The sequence below is a fragment of the Ailuropoda melanoleuca genome, chromosome 2 (genome assembly GCF_002007445.2).
Source record: "Ailuropoda melanoleuca isolate Jingjing chromosome 2, ASM200744v2, whole genome shotgun sequence".
Taxonomy (NCBI): domain Eukaryota; kingdom Metazoa; phylum Chordata; class Mammalia; order Carnivora; family Ursidae; genus Ailuropoda; species Ailuropoda melanoleuca.
The window spans coordinates 195177053-195185147 of NC_048219.1; the positions used below are offsets into that span (position 1 = coordinate 195177053).

Sequence of the window (8095 nt, forward strand, 5' to 3'; positions counted from 1 at the left end):
AGGAGCCTGATGTGGGGCTCGATCCCATAACGCCGGGATCACGCCCTGAGCCGAAGGCAGATGCTTAACCAGTGCCACCCAGGCGCCCCCAGAAAATTAGATTTTTAAACCAAAGACTTTAGTAAGGGATGAAGAGAGACACTGTATCATACTTAAAGGGTCTATCCAACAAGAAGATCTAACGATTATAAATATTTATGCTCCTAACTTGGAGCAGCCAAATATATAAACCGATGAATAACAAAATTAAAGAAACATATTGGTAATAATACAATAATAATAGGGGATTTTGACACCCACTCACAGCAATGGATAGATCATCTAAGCAGAAGACCAACAAGGAAACAAGGGCTTTGAATGACACACTGGATCAGATGGACTTCACAGATATATGCAGAACATTCCATCCTAAAGCAACAGAATACACATTTGTCTCAAGTGCACATGGAACATTCTCCAGTATAGATCACATACTGGGTCACAAGTCAGGTCTCAACCGGTACCAAAAGATTGGGATTATTCCCTGCATATTTTCAGACCACAATGCTTTGAAATTTGAACTCAATCACAAGGGGAAATTCAGAAGGAACTCAAATACTTCGAGGCTAAAGAGCATCCTACTAAAGAATGAATGGATCAACCAGGAAATTAAACAAGAATTAAAAAAAATTCATGGAAACAAATGAAAATGAAAACACAACTCTTCAAAACCTTTGGGATGCAGCAGAGGTGGCCCTAAGAGGGAAGTGCACAGCAATACAAGCCTTTCTCAAAAAATTAGAAAAGTTTCAAATACATAAGCTAACCTTCCACCTAAAGGAGTTGGAGAAAGAACAGCAAATAAAGCCTAAATCCAGCAGAAGAGAAATAATAAAGATTAGATAAATCAATGAGATAGAAACCAAAAGAACAGAACAGATTGACGAAACTAGAAGCTGGTTCTTTGAAAGGATTAACAAGATCAATAAACTCCCAGCCAGACTTACCAAAAACAAAAGAGAAAGGACCCAAATTAATAAAATCATTAATAAAAGAGGAGAGATCATGACCAACACCAAGGAAATACAGACACTTTTTTTTAAAAAAGATTTTTTTTCTCATTTTTTAATTTAATTTAATTTTATTATATTATGTTAATCACCATACAGTACATCCCCAGATTCCGATGTAAAGTTTGATGCTTCATTAGTTGCGTATAACACCCAGTGCACCATGCAATACGTGCCCTCCTTACTACCCATCACCAGTCTATCCCATTCCCCCACCCCCTCCCCTCTGAAGTCTTCAGTTTGTTTCTCATAGTCCATAGTCTCTCATGTTTCATTCCCCCTTCTGATTACCCCCCTTTTCTTTATCCCTTTCTTCCCCTACCGATCATCCTAGTTCTTATGTTCCATAGATGAGAGAAATCATATGATAATTGTCTTTCTCTGCTTGACTTATTTCACTTAGCATTATCTCCTCCAGTGCCGTCCATGTTGCAGCAAATGTTGAGAATTCGTTCTTTCTGATAGCTGAGTAATATTCCATTGTATATATGGACCACAGCTTCTTAATCCAGTCATCTGTTGAAGGGCATCTCGGCTCCTTCCATGATTTGGCTATTGTGGACAATGCAGCTATGAACATTGGGGTGCATATGGCCCTTCTCTTTACTACGTCTGTATCTTTGGGGTAAACACCCAGTAGTGCAATGGCTGGGTCATAGGGTAGTTCAATTTTTAACTTTTTAAGGGACCTCCACACTGTTTTCCAGAGTGGCTGTACCAACTTGCATTCCCACCAACAATGTAGGAGGGATCCCCTTTCTCCACATCCTCTCCAACAATTGTTGTTTCTTGCCTTGTCTATCTTTGCCATTCTAACTGGCGTAAGGTGGTATCTCAGTGTGGTTTTGATTTGAATTTCCCTGATGGCTAATGATTTTGAACATTTTTTCATGTGTCTGTTAGCCATTTGTATGTCTTCATTGGAAAAGTGTCTGTTCATATCTTCTGCCCATTTTATGATTTGTTTATTTGTTTCTCGTGTATTGAGTTTGAGAAGTTCTTTGTAGATCTTGGATACCAGTCCTTTATCTGTGGTGTCCTTTGCAAATATATTCTCCCATTCCGTGGGCTGTCTCTTAGTTTTTTTGACTGTTTCCTTGGCTGTGCAGAAGCTCTTTATCCTGATAAAGTCCCATAAGTTCATTTTATCTTTTATTTCTCTTGCCTTTGGAGATGTGTCGTGAAAAAGGTTGCTCTGGCCGATGTCATAGAAGTTGTTGCCTATGTTCTCCTCTAGAATTTTGATGGATTCCTGTCTCACATTGAGGTCTTTCATCCATTTGGAGTTTATTTTTGTGTATGGTGTGAGAGAGTGGTCAAGTTTCATTCTTTTGCATGTAGCTGTCCAATTTTCCCAGCACCATTTATTGAAGAGACTGTCTTTTTTCCACCGGATGTTTTTTCCTGCTTTATCAAAGATTAGTTGCCCAAAGAGCCGAGGGTCCATTTCTGGGTTCTCTATTCTGTTCCATTGGTCGATGTGTCTGTTTTTGTGCCAGTACCATGCTGTCTTTGTGATCACAGCTTTGTAGTACAGCTCGAAATCCGGCATTGTGATGCCCCCAGCTTTGTTTTTCCTTTTCAACAGTTCCTTGGAGATTCGGGGCCTTTTCTGGTTCCATACAAATTTAAGGACTATTTGTTCCAGTTCTTTGAAAAATGTCCTCGGTATTTTGATCGGGATAGCATTGAAAGTGTAGATTGCTCTGGGTAGTATGGACATTTTAACTATGTTAATTCTTCCAATCCATGAGCATGGAATATTTTTCCATCTTTTTATGTCTTCCTCAATATCTTTCAAAAGTGATCTATAGTTTCTAGCATATAGGTCCTTTACGTCTCTGGTTAAGTTAATTCCAAGGTAACGCATGGTTTTTGGTGTTATTGTAAATGGGATGGATTCCCTAATTTCTCTTTCTTCAGTCTCGTTATTCGTGTATAGAAATGCAACTGATTTCTGGGCATTGATTTTGTATCCTGCCACCTTACTGAATTGTTCTATAACTTCTAATAGTTTGGGAGTGGATTCCTTTGGGTTTTCCATATAGAGTATCATGTCATCTGCAAAGAGAGACAGTTTGACTTCTTCTTTGCCGATTTGGATACCTTTGATCCCTTTTTGTCTTCTGATTGCTGTTGCAAGGACTTCTAGTACTATGTTGAATAATAGTGGCGAGAGTGGGCATCCTTGTCGTGTTCCTGATCTTAAGGGAAAGGCTTCCAGCTTTTCCCCATTGAGAATAATGCTTGCAGTAGGCTTTTCATAGATGGCTTTTATGAGATTGAGAAATGTACCCTCTATTCCTACACTCTGAAGGGTTTTAATCAGGAAAGGATGCTGTATTTTGTCAAATGCTTTTTCTGCATCAATTGAGAGGATCATATGGTTCTTGAGTCTTTTCTTGTTGATATGATGTATCACATTGATTGATTTGCGAGTGTTGAACCATGCTTGCATCCCAGGTATGAATCCCACTTGGTCATGATGGATAATCCTTTTAATGTACTGTTGGATTCTATTAGCAAGGATCTTGTTGAGGATTTTGGCATCCATATTCATTAGAGAAATCGGTCTGTAATTCTCCTTTTTGAGGGGGTCTTTGCCTGGTTTGGGGATCAAGGTAATATTAGCCTCATAGAATGAGTTTGGTAGCTTTCCTTCTGTTTCTATTTTTTGAAATAGCTTTAGGAGAATAGGTATTATTTCTTCTTTGAATGTTTGGTAGAATTCCCCAGGAAAACCGTCTGGGCCTGGAGTTTTATTATTTGGAAGGTTGTTTATCACTGACTCAATTTCTTCATAGTTAATTGGCCTATTTAAGAAATCTATTTCTTCCTGTTTCAGTCTTGGTAGTTTATAGGTTTCCAGGAAGGCCTCCATCTCTTCCAGATTGTTTAGTTTTTTGGCATATAGCTGTTGATAAAAGTTTCTAATAATCCTTGCAATTTCAATGGTGCTGGTCGTGACCTCTCCCTTTTCAGTCATAATTTTAATAATCTCAGTCCTTTCTCTTTGTTTTTGGACAAGTTTTGCCAGTGGTCTATCAATTTTATGGATTCTCTCAAAGAACCAGCTTCTAGTCCTGTTGATCTGCTCTACTGTGGTTCTGGTCTCTAATTCATTGATTTCTGCTCTAATCTTGGTCAACTCCTTCCTTGTCAGTGGGTTAGGCCTGTCCCTCTGTTGCTGTTCCAGTTTCTTGAGGTGAGAATATAGAAACTGCATTTTAGATTTTTCTATTCTTTTGAGTGAGGCTTGGATGGCTATGTATTTCCCCCTTAGGACTGCCTTTGCAGTATCCCATAGGTTTTGGACCGTTGTGTATTCATTCTCGTTGGTCTCCATAAATTGTTTAATTTGTTTTTTGATTTCCTGGTTTATCGAGTCATTCTTGAGCAGGATGGTTCTTAGCCTCCAAGTGTTTGAGTTTCTTCCAGGTTTTTCCTTGTGGTTGAGTTCCAATTTCAGAGCGTTGTGGTCTGAGAATATGCAGGGGATAATTTCAATCTTTTGGTATTGGCTGAGACCTGTTTTGTGTCCCAGAGCATGATCTATTCTTGAGAATGTTCCATGGGCATTTGAATAGAATGAGTATTCTTTGGTTCTGGGGTGTAGTGTTCTATATATATCTATGAGGTCCAACTCGTCGAGTATGGCATTCAAAGCCTTTGATTCTTTGCTTAGTTTTTGCCAGGGTGTTCTGTCTATTTCTGATAGTGGGGTGTTGAGGTCCCCTACTATTACTGTGTTCTTATCTATATGTCTCTTTATTTTGGTTAAGAGTTGGCTTGTGTATCTTGCTGCTCCCCTGTTGGGGGCATATATATTAATAATTGTCATATCCACTTGTTGAATACTTCCTTTAAGAATAATATAGTGCCCTTCTGTATCTCTCTCTATGGCCTCTAGTTTAAAATCCAGTCTATCTGATATGAGAATTGCTACTCCAGCTTTCTTTTGAGGTCCATTTGCGTGGAAGATGGTACTCCATCCCCTTACTCTAAGTCTGAATGCATCTTTGGGTTCAAAATGAGTCTCTTGTAGACAGCAAATGGATGGGTCATGTCTTTTTATCCAATCTGCAACCCTGTGGCGTTTTATGGGAGAGTTTAAGCCATTTAGATTGATAGAGATTATTGACAGATATGATTTTAATGATGCCATTTCTCTTTAAAGTCTTTGTATCGGTTGTGACTTGCTGCTCTGTATCACTCTTGGGGCCTTTTTACCTTTATAGAGCCCCCCTTAATATCTCCTGTAGGGCTGGTTTCGTGGTTACGAAATTGGTTAATGATTGGCGATTTTGGAACGTCTTTATTTCTCCATCAATTCTGAATGACAGCTTTGCTGGATAAAGGATCCTTGGCTGCATGTTTTTCTCTGAAAGAGCTTTAAAAATGCCCCCCCAAGCCTTTCTCTCATTCCAGGTCTCTGTAGACAGGTCTGACGTAATCCTGATACCTTTGCCTTGGTACGTGAGAAATTTCTTTGCCCTGGCCGCTTTCAATACTGTATCCTTGGATCTAATATTTGCGAATTGCACTATGACATGCCGTGGCGTAGGTTTGTCCTGGTTGAGCTTGGATGGGGTCCTCTCTGCCTCTTGGACACGAATGCTTGTTTCCCTTGCTAGATTAGGGAAGTTTTCAGCTACAATTTGTTCAAATATCTCTTCTAGACCTCTGTTTTTCTCCACCCCTTCAGGGATGCCGATGATTCTGACATTGGATCGTTTCATAGAGTCAGTAATCTCCCGTAATCTACATTCGTGGGCGTGGATTTTTTTAAGACCAGCTTCTATTTTCGTTTTTTCTTCTACTAACCCATCCTCCAATTCGCTAACGCGTTCCTCTGCCTCGGTGACCCTGGCCGTCAGAGCCTCTAGTTTTGACTGTATTTGGCCCACTGAGTTTTTAATTTCTGTCAGATTCGCTCTCATTTCTGCCCTTAGGGATTCTATATTCTCAGCAACGCTTTCTCTGATGCTTTTTTCAAGTTTACTCATCATCTTGACCATTGTTGCTCTGAATTCCATTTCTGATAATTGGGATACATCCATATGTATTAATTCTGTGGCCGAGGCCAATTCTGTGGCAGAGGCCACAGACTCATTATCTTTTCTTTGCTGGGGGGGACTTCTCCTTCTCGTCATTCTGATGAAGAGAGATTGCAGGGTTGTCCAGAGCCCAAGTGTTGACTGGGACCCAGGCCGTGCGCCCTTGTTTTATAGAGATCTTAGGGATGTGGGCTTCTTCCTTAAAGAGTTTATTTATTTATTTGAGAGAGAGAGAGACAGTCAGCAAGAAAGGGAACCCAAACAGGGGAGTGAGAGAGGAAGAAGCAGGCTCCCAGCGGAGAAGCCCGCTGAGGGACTCCTTTCCGGAAGCCGGGATCACGCCCTAATCCGAAGACAGGCACTTANACACCCTAATCCGAAGACAGGTGCTTGGTGACTGCGCCACTCAGGCGCTCCGGGTTGTGGGCTTCTTGATTTTTCAGCCTGCCTTCTGGGGGAGGGGCCTGCCTGCAGGTACTCAGAAAACCCTGTTTGGGTAGAGTCTCTGTGTCCCTTGCGAGGGGGGATGGGGATGGGCACCCTGTGAGCCGGTATTTCCGGGCTTTTGTTCTCTGGCGGCTTTCCCTGGCGGTTTGCTATGCCTCTTCTGAGAGAGCAGCAGCGGCTGAAATTCAGCCTCTGTCTCAGAACAGAGGGATCGCGGATCGTTCTCCACTGATGTTCTGGCCACTTTAACTCTGTTTCTGTTGGTGCTGCTCAGCCCTGCAGCATCCCAGGCTGTGCACCCCACACCCAGCGTCCCAGCCCTCACTTCCAGGGCCGTCGCATCTCTGTCCTTTGTGTTTACAACCCCGCCAGGTGCCAGTCGCCAGCCGCCCCGCACCGGAGCTCCCCGTCTCAGTCTGGTGTCTCACGGGTGCTGACCGCGAGTCCGCCTGCTCCCCCGTGCCGGTGGCCCTCGAGCTGCCAGCCGCCAGCCGCTCCGTGTGCACTCCCGGAGCTCCCGGTCTCAGTCTGGTGTCACAGCGGGTGCCGACCGCGAGTCCTCCTGCTCCCCCGTGCAGGTGGCCCGCCAGCCGCCAGCCGCCCCGCACACGCTCNCACACCCGGCGTCCCAGCCCTCACTTCCAGGGCCGGCACGTCTCTGTCCTTTGTGTTTCCAACCCCGCCCGCCGCCAGCCGCCCCGCGCGGGCTCCCGGAGCTCCCCGTCTCAGTCTGGTGTCTCACGGGTGCTGACCGCGAGTCCGCCTGCTCCCCCGTGCAGGTGGCCCTCCAGCCGCCAGCCGCCCCGCGGACGCTCCTGGAGCTACCGGTCTCAGCCTGGATCCAGTGAGCACACCAGAGCTCCGGAGCTCCGTGAGATGCTTGGTGGCGCGTGCGCTCCCGGCTCACGGTCTCAGTCTGCTGTTTAGAGGATGCGGGTCCGCGGTCTGCCCGCTCCCCGGTGCAGGTAGCCCGCCAGCCGCCCCGTGCGCGCTCCCGGAGCTCCTGGTCTCAGTCTGGACCCAGTGAGCACACCGGAGTTCCGGAGTTCCGTGAGATGCTTGATAGTGCGCGCCCTTGGCTCACGGTCTCATTCTGCTGTCTCAAGCGTGCAGGTCTGCGGTCCATCTGCTCCCCCGTGCAGGTGACTACCGCTTCCCGGGGCCCTGACATGGCGGCTCCCTCCCCCTCNGACACGGCGGCTCCCTCCCCCTTCTGTTTAGCTTCCGATATCTGTGCGCGGTTTCACGGCTCCCCGCTTCGTACCTCGATACTCAGCGCTGGAGATGTTCATTTGTAGAGATCCAGATGTATCTTCCTGCGTCTCAGGCTGATTCCGTGGATGTTCCTGCTGGTCTGGTACCTATCCAGCTCAACTCAGGGGACAGGCTGAAAAAGGGGTCCCCTACTCCTCCGCCATCTTAACTCCTCCTCCTGGAATTTGTATTTCAAATTTATACTTTAAAAACTACTCCTATTTTGGGGCGCCTGGGTGGCACAGCGGTTAAGCGTCTGCCTTCGGCTCAGGGCGTGATCCCAGCGTT

At 44.8% G+C, this 8095-nt stretch overlaps 1 protein-coding gene across 1 annotated transcript in view; it reads right to left on the reverse strand.

Moving 5' to 3' along the window:
* The window catches only part of IQCA1 (IQ motif containing with AAA domain 1), a 172483-nt gene that overhangs the window by 78046 nt on the left and 86342 nt on the right, over window positions 1-8095 (reverse strand). The window lies entirely within an intron of this gene.